At 39.9% G+C, this 18,622-nt stretch overlaps 1 protein-coding gene across 33 annotated transcripts in view; it reads left to right on the forward strand.

Annotated features, from left to right (window-relative positions):
- Positions 1-18,622, forward strand: part of CFAP95 (cilia and flagella associated protein 95) — a 243,907-nt gene that overhangs the window by 5,319 nt on the left and 219,966 nt on the right. The window lies entirely within an intron of this gene.

Raw genomic sequence — 18,622 nt, forward strand, 5'->3', positions numbered from 1 at the left:
GAATTTGCTAATGTGCTGTATGTTCTTCCTATATTTAATCAGCAGTTTTCTAGTGGACTAACCTGGAAGTCTTTAGAGTCCTTCACACCACAAAGGACCAAGCTAGAGTTACAAAGATCTTTTCTATCCTTCAATCCCATCTTCTCACGTCTCCAACGCACACTCAGGATAAAAAGGCAAAGAAAATAAAGAAAGCTCTTTAGTAACCACATGTTGCAGCCTGCCTCAGTTGAAATCCATAAATGCTTCCCCTTCCAGCAAGCCTCCATTCTTCTACTTTAACAACTTAGACCCACAGTCAAAAGCTTTTAGCTCTTCTTTTGTGCATTTTAAATGTTTAGTTATATGGAGAGGAAAGAGAAGAGAATTTAAAGAGATTTTTGGTCAGTAATGAGAAGTGAGAAGAGCAAGCCTCAGGGTAAGTTATAAGAACACAGTTGGTGCTCAAATAATGTTTATCAAAGAAATGAACAAAGTGGATAGAAAGGACACACACGCAAACACAAAGGGCATTGCAGGCTGCAGGCCTCTATTTTACATTTTAAAAAGACCCTAAGGTAAAGGACTGAGCGATTGAACTGAACTGAAGGTAAAGGACTACAGGATAATGCAAATCCGTAATAAATCCAGAGCTGATTTTCACAGTCCTGACCCTTAAACAAATTTTTTTTATTAAATTACAAATCAGTTCAGTTCAGTCACTCAGTCGTTTCTGACTCTTTGCGACTCCATGAACTGCAGCAGGCCAGGCCTCCCTGTCCATCACCAACTCCCGGAGTCTACCCAAACTCATGTCCATCGAGTCGGTAATGCCATCCAGCCATCTCATCCTCTGTCGTCCCCTTCTCCTCCTGCCCGCAATCCTTCCCAGCATCAGGGTTTTTTCCAGTGAGTCAACTCTTCACATGAGGTGGCCAAAGTATTGGAGTTTCAGCTTCAATATCAGCTCTTCCAATGAACACCCAGGACTGATCTCCTTTAGGATGGACTGGTTGGATCTCCTTGCACTCCAAGGGACTTTGAAGAGTCTTCTCCAACACGACGGTTCAAAAGCATCAATTCTTCGGCACTCAGCTTTCTTCACCATCCAACTCTCACATCCATACATGACTACTGGAAAAACAGTACCCTTGACTAGACGGACCTTTGTAGACAGAGTAATGTCTCTCCTTTTTAATATGCTGTCTAGGTTAGTCATAACTTTCCTTCCAAGAAGTAAGTGTCTTTTAATTTCATGGCTGCAATCACCATCTGCAGTGATTTTGGAGGTGAAAAAAATAAAGTCTGACACTGTTTCCACTGTTTGCCCATCTATCTGCCATGAAGTGATGGGACTGGATGCCATGATCTTAGTTTTCTGAATGTTGAGCTTTAAGCCAACTTTTTCACTCTCCTCTTTCACTTTCATCAAGAGGTTTTTAGTTCCTCTTCACTTTCTGCCATAAGGGTGGTGTCATCCGCATATCTGAGATTATTGATATTTCTCCCGGCAATCTTGATTCCAGCTTGTGCTTCTTCCAGCCCAGCGTTTCTCATGATGTGCTCTGCATATAAGTTAAATAAACAGGGTGACAATATACAGCCTTGACGTATTCCTTTTCCTATTTTGAACCGGTCTGTTGTTCCATGTCCAGTTCTAACTGTTGCTTCCTGACCTGCATACAGATTTCTCAAGAGACAGGTCAGGTGGTCTGGTATTCCCATCTCTTTCAGAATTTTCCAGTTTATTGTGATCCACACAGTCAAAGGCTTTGGCATAGTCAATAAAGCAGAAATAGATGTTTTTTCTGGAATTCTGTTGTTTTTTCGATGATCCATCGGATGTTGGCAATTTGATCTCTGGTTCCTCTGCCTTTTCTAAAACCAGCTTGAACATCTGGAAGTTCATGGTTCACGTATTGCTGAAGCCTGGCTTGGAGAATTTTGAGCATTACTTTACTAGCGTGTGATACGAGTGTAATTGTGCAGTAGTTTGAGCATTCTTTGGCATTGCCTTTCTTTGGGATTGGAATGAAAACTGACCTTTTCCAGTCCTGTGGCCCCTGCTGAGGTTTCCAAATTTGCTGGCATATTGAGTGTAGCACTTTCACAGCATCATCTTTCAGGATTTGAAATAGCTCAATTGGAATTCCATCACCTCCACTAGCTTTGTTCATTGTGATGCTTCCTAAGGCCCACTTGACTTCACATTCCAGCATGTCTGGCTCTAGGTGAGTAATCACACCATCCTGAATCTCTGGGTCGTGAAGATCTTTTATATACAGTTCTGTGTATTCTTTCCACCTCTTCTTAATATCTTCTGCTTCTGTTAGGTCCATACCATTTCTGTCCTTTATCGAGCCCATCTTTGCATGAAATGTTCCCATGGTATCTCTGATTTTCTTGAAGAGATCTCTAGTCCTTCCCATTCTGCTGCTTTCCTCTATTTCTTTGTATTGATCACTGAGGAAGGCTTTCTTATCTCTCCTTGCTATTCTTTGGAACTCTGCATTAAAATGGGAATATCTTTCCTTTTCTCCTTTGCTTTTAGCTTCTCTTCTTTTCACAGCTATTTGTAAGTCCTCCTCAGACAGCCATTTTGCTTTTTTGTATTTCTTTTCCACGGGGGTGGTCTTGATCCCTGTCTCCTGTACAATATCACGAACCTCCATAGTTCATCAGGCACTCTGTCTATCATATCTAGTCCCTTAAATATATTTCTCACTTCCACTGTATAATCATAAGATTTACAATACTGTGTTAATTTCTGCTGTACAGAAAAGTGACTCAGTTTTACATATATATTTTTTTCAAATTCTTTTCCATTATGATTTATTACATGATATTGAATATAGTTCCCTTTGCTATACATTAGTACCTTGTTGGTTGTCTACCTTGTATATAATAGTTTGCATCTGGTTAATCCTAAATTCCCAATCCTTCCTTCCCCCCAGGGCCCTCCTCCTTGACAACCACAAGTCTGTACTCTGTGAGTTTGTTTCATAGAAATGTTCATTTGTGTCCTATTTTAGATTCCATATATAAGTGATATCATGTAGTTTTTATCTTTGTCTTCCTGACTTAATTGGTTTCGCATAATAAATCTCTAAGTCCATCTGTGTTTCTGCACATGCACAGCCCTGATCCTGATACAGCAGGATGACATTGAAGCATGTTTGTTCACCTCTGTAGAGGTAAGATTAGAGGATTATAAAACATTAGGCTTTGATTAGAATGGCTGGGCTGGAGGAAGCACAAGCTGGAATCAAGATTGCTGGGAGAAATATCAGTAACCTCAGATATGCAGATGACACCACCTTTATGGCAGAAAGTGAAGAAGAACTAAAGAGCTTCTTGATGAAAGTAAAAGAGGAGAGTGAAAAAGTTGGCTTACAGCTCAACATTCAGAAAACCAAGATCATGGCATCCAGTCCTATCACTTCATGGCAGATAGATGGGCAAACAGTGGAAACAGTGGCTGACTTTAATTTTCTGGGCTCCAAAATCACTGCAGATGGTGATTGCAGCCATGAAATTAAAAGACGCTTACTCCTTGGAAGGAAAGTTATGACCAACCTAGACAGCATATTAAAAAGCAGAGACATTACTTTGCCAACAAAGGTCCATCTAGTCAAGGCTATGGTTTTTCCAGTAGTCATGTATGGATATGAGAGGTGGATGGTGAAGAAAGCTGAGCGCAGAAGAATTGATGCTTTTGAACTGTGGTGTTGGAGAAGACTCTTCAAAATCCCTTGGAGTGCAAGGAGATCCAACCAGTCCATCCTAAAGGAGATCAGTCCTGGGTGTTCATTGGAAGAGCTGATGTTGAAGCTGAAACTCCAACACTTTGGCCACCTGATGCGAAGAGCTGACTCATGGAAAAGACCCTGATGCTGGGAAAGATTGAGGGCAGGAGAAGGAGGGGATGGCAGAGGATGAGATGGTTGGATGGCATCACCGACTCAATGGACATGGGTTTGGGTAGACTCCGGGAGTTGGTGATGGACAAGGAGGCCTGGCGTGCTGCGGTTCATGGCGTCGCAAAGAGTGGGACACGACTGAGTGATTGATCTTAACTGATAATGGTAAAGAATTAAAAAATGGGAGCTAAGCGTGTACTCTTCCTAGATGTAGTACACAAATTACCAGGAATGTACTGGTAATGACAGGTGCATGAATAACAGGTACTTGGAAATTTTTAGTTAGTTTAGGGACAAATGATAGTCACATTTTAAATAGGCATTCTAATTTCTTAACTCATAGTTAAAAAAAAAAAAAATTGGCTGCGCTGGGTCTTCATTTAAGGGTGCAGGCCTTCTCTTGTGGTGGTGCAAGGGCATCTCTAGTTTGCAATACATGGGCTTCTCTTGTTTTAGGGCACAGATTCTAGAGCACACAAGCTTAGTAGTTGTGTCTTAACTCATGCATAAAAAACATTTCAAGTTATAATCTTGTGTGACCATTTAAGATGATGTGATAGTAGATCAATGACATTGAAATATATTTACTATCTAGTCGGTAGCAGAATTAGAAATTTTCAGGTAAGTCAGATACACATATATAAAATTTATCTTCTAAAACTGATCCTCAAGGTTTTTCAACTGTTGGTTACTAGAGAAAAATTCAAACATGCCAGTTAAAGAATTTCTCTATCTCTGAGTTTAAACAGTTTGTTTTAGATTAAAATAGTCTCTTTCAGAACAGTGCCCACTCTTCTGAGTCCTACCTCCTGCACCCTCTCCTTTTCCTTGTGTTATCTGTGTGTGCGTGAGGGGCTGAAGTTATGTGGTATTTTGGTGATGAGGGAGTGAGGCTCCCAGATCTGCCCGTGGGTCCTTGTTCTTGCTCACCTCATCCTTTATCCAACTTCTATGCTTACTGTTGGTGAATTTTTGACTAATCCACTTGGTTCATTGAAGACCTGAGGGGTCTGCTTACAGACTCATTTCCATTTTGGCTCTCCTTAGCGCTATAGATCCCCATGTCAAGTTCATCCTCCCCTGTCCCCTGACTTAGGCTGGTAGCAGCCACTGTGGTAGGGGTACCTCATCCCAGAACATAGTGGTCCTGTAGCTGGCCCACTGACTCTCAAAGTTTAAGAAATTTAGCCCTTTTATTTCTTAACAGCTCCTGACTTTCAATAAAAGCATCTGACCCAGGACTAAAGAGGGCTTCCCAGGTGTCTTAGTGGTAAAGAATCTGCCTGCCAAACAGGAGATGCAGGTTCGATCCCTGGGTTGGGAAAGTCCCCCGGAGAAGGAAATGGCAACCCACTCCAATATTCTTGCCTGGGAAATCCCATGTACAGAGGAGCCTGGCAGGCTACAGTCCATGGAGTCACAAAGAGTTGGACACAATTTAGCTACTAAACACAGCAGCAGCAGGACTAAAGGAATTTATTGTTATTCAGAAGTTAATCACCAACACTTTATTTTTCTTTATATTCAAAACAGCCCTAGATCTTCCCAGTGCAAATGTGGATGCCTCTGATTTATTAGAACAAAGATTATTTTAAAGAGTTAAGCAAAGAAAAATGTAACGGTTAGTATTTGAAAATATAATTTCATTTTAAGTAAAAAAAGAAACTGCATATAATAAATTCTTTTGTTAAAAATATATGTCTATATGCATTGGAAAGAGGCTGAAATATATTTACTGTGCAACACAAAATATTTATTACTGGATGGTGGATTTATTGATTATTTGTCCTTTTCTCCTATTTGCCACTTTTACATTTTCCATAAAATGAATGTGTATTATTTTCATAGTAAGAATAAAGTAAATTTACTTTTAAAAATTTGATATCACTTTCTACAGCTTTTCCCTTGGAGCAAACGTGCTCTAAATGATCAGAATTTAAACACAATACTTCATCTCTTTCATAGTCTGAGTCATTCTTCATGGTTTATTATGAATCTTTTTAAAATATCTTTTTAATTGCTAGTTTATGTTGGATAAAAAGGATGATGCTATTCACATTCATTTAGTTTAACCACCCTTTCATTCTTGTCTGTGTTCTATAATGGTAGGTCCTACGCGATGGTTATTTTTAATCTTAGTGCTACATTTTTATTCCTCAACATACGCACATACCCACAAATGCTTTTGAATGTAGTAGTTTGGGGGAGGGAAACATATTATTTTCTATTTTTCAGGATGATGCAGGTCATTCTTCATCTTTTTGTCCTGACTGTATTTTTCTTTCAATGCTATTCTCTCTTTGTGAAATCCCAACCAAATTCATTTTCTGAAAACCAGTGGTTATAAAATTGTACCTTGACCTCGTGTGAGGTTTTGCTTAATTTACCTGACGGCCAAAATAAAACAGTTTTACTTGCAAGATGAACTCTTGACCTGTAAGGCAGATATTATAGGACAGGCATTTCCTCATGTGGGTGCACTTGGATTAGAAAAGATCATTGCTGTATAGAAGTACCTGTGCCTGAGCCAACTCCTTCCTGTTCTTGGGACCATCTCTCTCCTGGGCTGCAGGAGTCACCAGAGCCTTGTCATAATGCTGCTGCACTCTTCCTCACAGAGTCACATGTGCTTTTTCACCAGCTTTGTTTCCCTTACTGATGGTCCTTTTCTAGGTAAGGATGTGTAGGGTGTGAGGCAGAAGGTAAGAAGAAGGTGGGGCTTAGTGATATTTTGATAAGGAGAGGTTCAATCTTATGGACCCCAGGATACCCAGACGTAGGGCTCAAGGTTTTTTTCTTTTTTCTTTTTTTTTTAAATTTTAAATGGTTTTATTTGCAGTGATGATAGCTAAGTTCTTTTTTTTTTTAATAAATTTATTTATTTTAGTTGGGGGCTAATTACTTTACAATATTGTAGTAGTTTTTGCCATACATTGACATGAATCAGCCATGGGTTTACATGTGTTCCCCTTCCGGGACTCCCCTCCCACCTCCCTCCCGATCCCATCCCTCTGGGTCATCCCATTGCCCCAGCCCTGAATATTTGTCTCATGCCTCAAACATGGAATGGTGTTCTGTTTCACATATGATAATATACCTGTTTCAATGCTATTCTCCCAGAATGTCCCACCCTCACTTTCTCCCTCAGAGTCCATAAGACTGTTCTATGCATCTGTGTCTCTTATTCTGTCTCGCATATAGGGTTATCGTTACCATCTTTCAAATTCCATATATATGCATTAGTATACTGTATTGTTGTTTTTCTTTCTGGCTTACTTCACTCTGTATAATGGGCTCCAGTTTCATCCATCTCAATAGAACCAATTCAAATGTATTTTTTTTAATGGCTCTTACACTGTTGGTGGGAATGCAAACTAGTACAGCCACTATGGAGAACAGTGTGGAGATTCCTTAAAAAACTGGGAATAGAACTGCCATATGACCCAGCAATCCCACTGCTGGGCATACACACCGAGGAAACCAGAATTGAAAGAGACGCATGTACCCCAGTGTTCATCGCAGCACTGTTTACAATAGCCAGGACATGGAAGCAACCTAGATGTCCATCAGCAGACGAATGGATAAGGAAGCTGTGGTACATATACACAATGGAATATTACTCAAGGTTTTTTTCAATGGCACTAGAACTATCACTGTTTGATAAACTTCTCTGAGTTGGCCTGAGAAGCCACCTCATCAGTACTATTTTCTGTGTGTACTGATCAGACTTCTTTTGACTGCAACTGACAAATACTCAGCTTGCACTAGTGTAAGGAAGGAAGAAAATGAATTAGGTCATGATATTCATAGAATGGTTGATCACTAGATAAGAAGAAGGGCAGGGATGCAGCTCAACCTCAGGAACAACAGATGTAAGGGATGCTACTGCCTCCAGGTCTTGCTTCACTTCTCCTCTCTCCTCTTCTTTGTGTTATCCTCATCTTATCACTGAAGACTATTGGGAAACATGACCGCTATGGTTCTGTAATTTATAACTTAGATCTTCAACCAACAAAAAAGTTGGTTTTAAGATATTTTAAGTTCTGAATTTTAAAATTTCAGGTCAGATGTCCATTACTGGGCAAAGTATCTGTTTGGGGTCATCTGACTGGTCAAGGTTAGGTAGAAAATGGCAGCTCACCAATAGCCATAGGGCACAATGGACATTCCCAGGAGAAAAGAGTGCTAGGCTGATAATCCTATGTATGCTTAGTTGCTCAGTCATATCTGCCTCTTTATGACCCCATGGACTGTAGCCTACCAGGCTCCTCTGTCCCTGGGTTTCTCCAGAGAAGAATATTGGAGTAGGTGGCCATTCCCCTCTCCAGAGGATCTTCCCCACACACCTGAGTAAAACCTGAGTCTCCTGCATTGAAAGCAGATTCTTTACCATCTTAGCCACCAGGGAAGCCCAATAATCCCATAGATATATACTATGTCCCTTCCTATCTTGTAGATATTTATATGATATAATACTATATCCTATAGAGAGCTACTGCAGTGGAGAATGAATTCTAAATTCCAAATACCCAAATTTATAACACAAGTTTAAAATATAATCCATTAATATATTGATGTTAATGGAAGTGATGGGATTTCAGTTGAGCTATTTCAAATCCTAAAAGATGATGCTGTGGAAGTGCTGCACTCAATATGCCAGCAACTTTGGAAAACTCAGCAGTGACCACAGGACTGGAAAAGGTCAGTTTTCATTCCAGTCCCTCAGAAACGCAATGCAAAGAATGCTCAAACTACTGCACATTGCACTCATCTCACATGCTAGCAAAGTAATGCTCAAAATTTTCTAAGCCAGGCTTCAACAGTACATAAATCGTGAACTTCCAGATGTTCAAGCTGGATTTAGAAAAAGCAGAGGAACCAGAGATCAAATTGCCAACATCCGCTGGATCACTGAAGAAGCAAGAGAGTACCAGAAAAGCATCTACTTCTGCTTTATTGACTATGCCAAAGCCTTTGACTGTGTGGATCACAACAAACTGTGGAAAATTCTTCAAGAGATGGGAATACCAGACCACCTGACCTGCTTCCTGAGAAATCTGTATGCAGGTCAACTAGCAACAGTTAGAACTGGACATGGAACAGACTGGTTCCAAATTGGGAAAGGAGTATGTCAACGCTGTATATTGTCACCCTGCTTATTTAACTTATATTCAGAATACATCGTGTGAATGCTGGGCTGGATGAAGCACAAGCTGGAATCAAGATTGCCGGGAGAAATATCAGTAACCTCAAATACACAGGTGACACCACCCTTGTGGCAGAAAGTGAAGAAGAACTAAAGAGCCTCTTGATGAAAGTAAAAGAGGAGAATGAGAAAGTTGGCTTAAAGCTCAACATTCAAAAAACTAAGATCATGGCATCCAGTTCTATCACTTCATGGCAAGTAGATGGGGAAACAATGAAAACAGTGACAGACTTTTATTTTGGGGTGCTCCAGAATCACTGCAGATTATGACTGTAGCCATGAAACTAAAAGATGCTTGCTCCTTGGAAGAAAAGTTATGACCAACCTAGACAGCATATTAAAAAGCAGAGACATTACTTTGCCGACAAAGGTCCATCTAGTCAAAGCTATGGTTTTTCCAGTAGTCATGTATGAATGTGAGACTTGGGGTATAAAGAAAGCTGAGCGCCGAAGAATTGATGTTTTTGAATTGTGTTGTTAGAGAAGACTGTTGAGAGTCCCTTGGACAGCAAGGAGATCAAACCAGTCAATCTGAAAGGAAATCAGTCCTGAATATTCATTGGAAGGACTGATGCTGAATTGAAACTCCAATACTTTGGCCACCTGATGCGAAGAACTGACTCACTGGAAAAGACACTGATGCTGGAAAAGACTGAAGGCAGGAGGAGAAGGGGACGACAGAGAATGAGGTGGTTGGATGGCATCACCGACTCAATGGACATGAATTTGAGCAAGCTCTGGGGGTTGGTAATGGACAGGGAAGCCTGGCATGCTGCAGTCCATGGGGTCGCAAAGTTTCGGACGTGACTGAGCAACTGAAGAGAACTGAATATATTGATGATTTCCTACATTAGCTATTATTTTGACTTTAAACTTCTTCTCTCACCCACCCAACTGTCACTCACACATGCAGTTTTCAAAAATTGTCGTTAGGAGCTTCCCTGGTGGTCCAATGGTTAAGAATCTGCCTGCCAATGCAAGTGACATGGGGTCGATCCCTGGTCCTGGAAGATGCCACACACTGTGAAGCAACTAAGCCTGTGTGTCACTACTACTGAGCCAGCTCACTAGAGCCCAGGAGCTGCAACTACTGAAGCCCATGTGCCTAAAGCCCATGCTTCACAACAAGAGAAACCACCACAATGAGAAGCCTGAGAACCTCAACGAAGAGTAGCCCCTGCTCCTCACAACTAGACTAAGCCTGCACACAGTAATAAAGCAATAAAGACCCAGCACAGCCAAAGATAAATTAAAAAAAAAAAAACAACGAATCTTTGAAAAAATAATTTAAAAAAATTGACCTTAGATATCACAGACAGAAAATAGAAATCTTGTGTAGAGTTTTGGTGAACAAAAGATTTTGTGGTGCTTTGAAAAATTTCTGAATAAATTTAAGTATTGTATTACTGCTTTTGATAGGCACATCTATTACTGTTTATAATATTTAACTTTGAAATACAATTACATTTTAATTGATATTAGTCACACTAAGTGTGTTATTTATTTTGATCACACGAAGTTTTGATGCATTAACAAAGATAATTAATTGGCAGAAAAATTATGTTTCTTTGTTGAGATGTTAGATCCCCAATCAGATTGTTCCAGGTTCAATCATATGGAAGAATTAATATAATTTCATTTATTTATTGCAGAGAATTTAGATTCCTTTTGTAGAAAGTGGTAGGAAGAATATTTTGAAATTAAAATGTATGAATTACTTGTCACAATTTATAGAACACTTGGGAAAACACTGAGCTGTTCAGCTAGGACCCAGAAGCATGAAATGAGCTTTTGAAAACAAAAAGCAAAATACCAAATAACCCCTTCAGTTCAGTTCAGTTCAGTTCAGTCTCTCAGTCATGTCCAACTCTTTGTGACCTCATGAACTGCAGCACGCCAGGCCTCCCTGTCCATCACCAACTCCTGGAGTTTACCCAAACCCATGTCCATCGAGTCAGTGGTGCCATCCAACCATCTCATCGTCTGTCGTCCCCTTCTCCTCCTGCCCCCAATCCCTCCCAGCATTAGGGTCTTTTCCAATGAGTCAACTCTTCGCGTGAGGTGGCCAAAGTATTGGAGTTTCAGCTTCAACATCAGTCCTTCCAATGAACACCCAGGACTGATCTCCCTCCAAAAACACACAAAAAAATGTTTTTTCTAAATAAAGAGATCTCTTATGAATGGCATCTACTGGGGTTGGGATCTGACGGTGAATAAGACATTCTCCCTGCCCTTAGGAGGTCAAGATTACTGTGAGACAGTAATAAGACCTATAATAAATCACATTACCCTCAGAGGGGTCTTGCTGGGCAATTCCTATGTACTGTAATACTTGCTAGGACTGGAGTAAGCAGAGTGCTCTGGAGACATCTAAGAGGAGCACTTAGGCCTATTGGACCAGGGAAAGTTTTCTAGAGAAAGTTGTCCTAGCTCCTAGGATTCACATGGATAACTGAAGATGGCCCATTAGTTTAGTTTTCAAAGTGAGGGAATTACTGGTCCTTCCCCTACAGTGTTTGAAAATATGTGTACATTTTTATATCAGTTAATTTCAGTTGCTCAGTTGTGTCCGACTCTGCGACCCCATCAACTGCAGCATGCCAGGCTTCCCTGTCCATTACCAACTCTTGGAGCTTGCTCACTCATGTCCATTGAGTCGGTGATGCCATCCAACCATCTCATTCTCTGTCGTCCCCTTCTCCTCCTGCCTTCAATCTTTTCCAGCATCAGTGTCTTTTCCAAAGAGTCAGTTCTTTTGCATCAGGTGGCCAAAGTATTGGAGTTTCAACTTCAGCATCAGTCCTTCCAATGAATATTCAGGATTGACTGAATCAAACCTTTCGGATTGACTGGTTTGATCTCCTTGCAGTCCAAGGGACTCTCAAGAGTCTTCTCCAACACCACAGTTCAAAAGCATCAGTTCTTTGGCACTCAGCTTTCTTTATGGTCCAACTCTCACATCCATACATGACTACTGGAAAAATCATAGCTTTGACTAGTAGATGGACCTTTGTTGGCAAAGTAGTCTCTGCTTGTTAGTATGCTATGTTGGTCATAGCTTTTCTTCCAAGGAGCAAGCATCTTTTAATTTCATGGCTACAGTCACCATTTGCAGTGAGTTTGGAGCCCCTAAAAATAGTCTGTCACTGTTTTCATTGTTTCCCCATCTATTTGCCATGAAGTGATAGAACTGGATGCCATGATCTTAGTTTGCTGAATGTTGAGCTTTAAGCCAACTTTTTCACTCTCCTCTTTCACTTTCATCAAGAGGCTCTTTAGTTCTTCTTCACTTTCTGCCACAAGAGTGGTGTCACCTGTGTATTTGAGGTTACTGATATTTCTCCCGGCAATCTTGATTCCAGCTTGTGCTTCATCCAGCCCAGCATTTCACACGATGTATTCTGAATATAAGTTAAATAAGCAGGGTGACAATATACAGCGTTGACATACTCCTTTCCCAACTTGGAACCAGTCTGTTCCATGTCCAGTTCTAACTGTTGCTAGTTGACCTGCATACAGATTTCTCAGGAAGCAGGTCAGGTGGTCTGGTATTCCCATCTCTTGAAGAATTTTCCACAGTTTGTTGTGATCCACACAGTCAAAGGCTTTGGCATAGTCAATAAAGCAGAAGTAGATGCTTTTCTGGTACTCTCTTGCTTCTTCAGTGATCCAGCGGATGTTGGCAATTTGATCTCTGGTTCCTCTACCTTTTCTAAATCCAGCTTGAATGACTGGAAGTTCATGATTCACGTACTGTTGAAGCCTGTCTTGGAAAATTTTGAGCATTACTTTGCTAGCATGTGAGACGAGTGCAATTGTGCAGTAGTTTGAACAATCTTTGGCATTGCGTTTCTGAGAGACTGGAATGAAAACTGACCTTTTCCAGTTCTGTGGTCACTGCTGCGTTTTCCAAAGTTGCTGGCATATTGAGTGCAACACTTTAACATTTTCTTTCAGGATTTGAAACAGTTCAACTGGAATTCCATCACCTGCACTAGCTGTGTTCATAGTGATGCATCCTCAGGCCCATTTGGCTTCTCATTCCAGGATGTCTGGCTCTAGATGAGTGACCACACCTTCATGGTTATCTGGGTCATGAAGATCTTTTTTGAATAGTTCTTCTGTGTATTCTTGCCACCTCTTCTTCATATCTTCTGCTTCTGTTAGGTCCATATCATATCTGTCCTTTATTGAGCCCCTCTTTACATGAAATATTCCTTTGGTATCTCTAATTTTCTTGAAGAGATCTCTAGTCTTTCCCATTCTATTGTTTTCCTCTACTTCTTTGCATTGTTCACTGAGAAAGGCTTTCTTATCTCTCCTTGCTATTCTTTGGAGCTCTGCATTCAAATGAATATATCTTTCCTTTTCTCCTTTGACTTTAGCTTCTCTTCTTTTCACAGCTATTTGTAAGGCCTCCTCATACAGCTATTTTGCCATTTTGCATTTCTTTTAGTTGGGGATGGTCTTGATCCCTGCCTCCTATACAATGTCACGAACCTCCGTCCATACTTCTTCAGGCACTCTATCAGATCTAATCCCTTGAATCTATTTGTCCCTTCCACTGTATAATCGTAAGGGATTTGATTTAGGTCATACCTGAATGGTCTAGTGGTTTTCCCTACTTTCTTCAATTTAAGTCTGAACTTGATGATAAGGAGTTCATGATCTGAGCCACAGTCAGCTCCCGGTCTTGTTTTTGCTGACTGTGTAGAGCTTCTCCATCTTTGGCTGCAAAGAATATAATCAATCTGATTTTGGTATTGACCATCTGGTAATGTCCATGTGTAGAGTCTTCTCTTGTGTTGTTGGAAGAGGGTGTTTGCTATGGCCAGTGCATTCTCTTGGCAAATCTCTGTTAGCCTTTGCCCTGCTTCATTCTGTACTCCCAAGTCCAAATTTGCCTGTTCCTCCGGGTATTTCTTGACTTCCTATTTTTGCATTCCAGTGATAACAAACAGCTCCTAAAATCTCAGTGGTTTAACACGTAAAGGTGTATTTCCTTCTCACACAAAGGTTTCTTTAGGTTTCTGGTGAAGATTCAGCATTCCTCCGCAGAGATCCTCTGGGATTCAGGCTGATTTAGGGTTTATCATCTAGAAAGTCTTGCTTTGGCAGGGAAAAAAAGATTTGAGACTTCTACAGGAGAAATGACATGTATCATTTCTGCTCAGTTTTATTTTATTGGCCAGAGCTAGTCAAATGAACCTCAGTAACTGCAAAGGAGCTGGGAATTTTAATCGCTTACATTTCCAGTAAAAAGGAGAAATTGTATTGGCAGGCATAATATCTATCACATATGGAAGACTTCCTTGTAAAACTCCCATCCTAGGTAGGCTCCAGGGCTAGACTTTAGTACCTGCAGCTCTGAAGTCATTGCCCCGTGCATATTAACAAATGTCCCAAGGGCATCAGCAGGTTTGGTGTTTTAAAATTCTATTTATCCCTTTGGTTACAGGCTTTCATCCAAAAATTGACCTTTAAATTCCCCCCTGGATCATGAGCTCTTACATACTTTCAATGTGTTGGAACTTAAAATACACACACACACACACACACACACACACACACACACATATATGTATATATATATTGATCTAGCTTTTTCTATTGTTTTCAGTGAAAGAGTTTATCTGCAAAACTATGGGAATGTAATCTGGCTGGTACTCTGAGAGTTCCTACTTCTTGGCAATCTCGCTACTGAGATTATCAGCTCTGTCTCTTCTTCCACTTGTCTTCAATTAGATCTTGACTGCTTAAAGTAGCCTTTACACATGATGTAATCTAGAGATTATAACTTTGCCATAAATTAGTTTTCTTTTAATTTTTCCATTTCCTTTGCTGCTTTTGAATGATTTTTAGGAAGAAATGGAAAAAGTGTTCATTTGTGTAGCTATGTTCATAATGAAAGACTGTTTTAGCTATAGATACTATTTATGAAGAAAGGCTTTTTCATTTGTTTCAATGTGAATAGAACGAATTGCTTTGAAACTAAAGAACCTTGTATTATCTACTCAATATACTTTGCTCATGGATTCTTAGAAGTGTGCATTAAAATGGTTCTTAAGCTCACATAATATAATCATTTCATGTTGCGTGTTCATACTTAGTCACTTCAGTTGTGTCAGACTCTGTTACCTTATGGACTGTAGCCCGCCAGTCTCCTCTGTCCAAGGGATTCTCCAGGCAAGAATACGGGAGTGGATTGTCATGCCTGCCTCCACAGGCTCTTCCCAACCCAGATATCGAGCCATGTCTCTTCTGTCTCCTGCATTCACAGGCAGGTTCTTTACCACCAGCATCATCTGGGAAGCTCCATTTTATGCTACTCTACAGTAATTAATTAAAATTATCTAAGCCAGTAATATTAAGACTGTAGGGATAGGAGTTTATGCAGGTAATCAGGCATTTGTTTCTAGTTTGCAGGGTCCAAACTAGTCTTCATGCCATTCATGCCAGTATACTGTCAAAGTGTTCTTTGGATAACAGTAATTACCAATATATAATACACCTTAAAGACTCAGTCTCTTTTTAGTCTTACTATTCCACCACCCTAAGTATCTTTGACCAGCCAACATAAGCTGTTTCTGGAGGGGAGATCAAAGGAACCATAAGAAGTATCCTCAAATCTGAAGATAATTGAGATCCAGTAGTCAAAAAACATCGGCTAACAAAATGTCCCAATCCTGATATGACCAAGACAATGCTGGTTTTCACCACTCTCAGTGTACTTAGTACTTGATTTCCCTCTAACAGTGTCCCAGGTGGGATAATCAATTATAGTGTCACTCCATTTAAACCATGTTCCTCCAGCTCTTTTCAAAATCATATTGAAGGAGGAAACAGAACAGGCTCCATCTTGAAAGCAGGACTTCTATCTTGGGCTGGACTGTGGACTTTGAGCTATATGCTCAGTATCTATGGAAATGACATACCAACTGGAAAACCAGACTGCCTGGATGGAAGAGCCCCAAGGCTCATACCTAGACTCTCCATCACCTAAAAGAATACCCTAATTATCTGTGTAACTGAATAGAATCATAAATTCTGTTATGCTTATTGGGGTATGACCACAGGTCTATTGGTAATTGTCCACTGTTAACTACCTAGGCTTAAGGCATATGAATCATGGGTTTAAGGCATACGAATCACAGGTTAACTTCGATTGTATCTTTCTTTTCCTTTGTTCAGACTAGTTTCAGAGAATTTGGAGAGGTGAGTTTGAGCAGGTACACTTAGGGTGTATAAGGTTTTCACAAAAACTGGTTGGGATCCTTGGCTAAGAGGAGACTCTGCCTTGGGCCCGCGGGTGTAATAAACTTCACTCCACTATCTACATTGTCCTTCTGAGTGAGTTTATTTCCCAGAACGCGTGGCTACAATATGTTTGGCAGTTAATTATACTGACAACATTTAACATTTCAACTGTTAAGATAGACAGTGTCCCATGCTGTATTCCTTTTGTTTACTTCCTATACTCTCCATGGGGCTTCCTGTTTCTAAAGTTTCTTATAAAAAATTTCACAATAATGATGGGTCTTATTTACATGCCATTCAATATATGCTGAGTGAGGAAAATGACCTCACTTATCTGTCTCCGTCAAATGTTTTTCTTTTGAGAGCAGTTTTTAGGTTTCAAATTCTGTGGCTTCATAGTTATAAATACACAAATCACACAGAGCGTGAGACACATTGAAAAACAAAGTCCCCCTTCATAAGTCCAAAATGTCACCATTTCTCCCAAGGACATAAATTTTTCTTTATGATTCTTGCAAATATGTCTAAAAGTCTTCATCTGTCAGTTTGATAAATGTGTCACCAAATGGCATTACCTTGGCATATAAATCATTTGCTTGTGAAATCTTTAAAGAGGATTGTCAAATATTTCTTTGTAGTCTGTGATTCTACTAGTTTTAATGCTTCTAATGTGCCAGGAAATATAGCTGAGTCTCTGGGGTAATTTTCTTGTAAAGTCCTAGATAGCAGTTGATTATAAAACCTAATAGAAAAGGTATCTTTCTCATTTGGCTCAGATTTACATCAGAAATACAATATCTGACAGAGTAGTTGTGAACTACATTAATAGTTCTAAGATTTAAAATTAATATATTCTCCCATCTAGAGTCAACATTTTTAACATCTTTGAAATTCACGAAGAAAATGTGTTTCTTCTCAAGTAACCAGAAACCAGAATTCAGCTCAGATTTTCGTTGTCAGATATTGCTCAGGTTCACACCCCCTTTGCAATCAGTATTATGCATATGTATGCTGAGACTTTTCCCATTCATCATGCAGATTTATAATTCCTCTGGAGACAAGTTTTTGTTGAAAAGAGGTAGTATCTCTATATGCATAATCACTCCTTTTTTATGTGCATTTTTGTTAAGTGAGCTGGGATGCTCTTTATTTTTATGAACATGTTTGAAAGCCTTTGCTTTCAGCATTTATATTAAGGTGACAGGAACAAAATGTAAGAAATTCAATCAATCAATCATTTACGATTTAATGAGCATTTACAACGTGTAAGTCTTTAGGCACTGAGATCACAAGGATGAGTAAAAAAAAAAAATGATCTCTGTGTCTAAGATGTTCTTAGTCTAATGAAAAGGAAGATTCATTAATGGACAGTTATTTTAAAACATGAAAGATGGAGAAGTGATAAAGATAATGGAAACCCCCACTGTGCTTCCCTCACTTAGTCTTGAGACCACAGAAAGAAACCTTAGGGAGTAACTTGGTCTCCTCTCCTGCAAGAAGAATCCTGTGATCTAACCCAACCTTGTCCTTTTCTGAGAGCTGGACCACTATGGCTTAGGGCAGCCTGAGAGGATCTTCAGATACTTGCCCAAGTATGTTCTGGAGTTGAGTTTGTTTAGTCCTGTAACTCAGTTGGGAATTTATATGTGTTGAGTCAAGTGGGGCTTACAGATTTGATTTGATGTGAAATCACCCAGCTCTTATGGTAGGAAACCCAAGCTCTCAAAGGACCCCAGAAACAAATCCAGAAAGTGTTTTTCACGAAGTTTTACTTGGGACTATGTTAGACTGGAGGAGACAGAAAGTACAGGATCTAGAGCATTCAAGTAATTGTTGGATTGGTAGTGGACTTGTGCTATCTTTGCCTTACTAGATTCAATTGACCTTAATCCTCTCTGAATCAGTCCAAGTGGCATTTTTGACATCAGGGTCATCATTCCAAGTTCCTTTTTATACAGTTGGCAGCTCTGATCCTGTCTTGTCAGCCCTGTCCTCATTTGTGATTCTGTTCATATTCATACTGTTTCTCCCACAGTAGGGTAGAGAAAGCAAATTTCCTTTCTTGTAATTAAGGATGTCTTACATAAAGATTTCTCATACAAAAAAATAGCCACAGCTTAGCTCTGGGCTTGACAGAACAGAAGCAAGGCTGATTGTCAAAGAAGATTCTGGCCCTGCTGGCAGGAGGTCAGGAGGTCCTAGAAGTACTCCTCCCAGCAAGAATGTCAGTCTGTATCTGCACATCTGACATCAAAAACGC

Source organism: Giraffa tippelskirchi, chromosome 1 (assembly GCF_054371585.1).
Source record: "Giraffa tippelskirchi isolate mGirTip1 chromosome 1, T2T-mGirTip1v1.2.pri, whole genome shotgun sequence".
In the NCBI taxonomy this organism is placed as follows: Eukaryota; Metazoa; Chordata; class Mammalia; order Artiodactyla; family Giraffidae; genus Giraffa; species Giraffa tippelskirchi.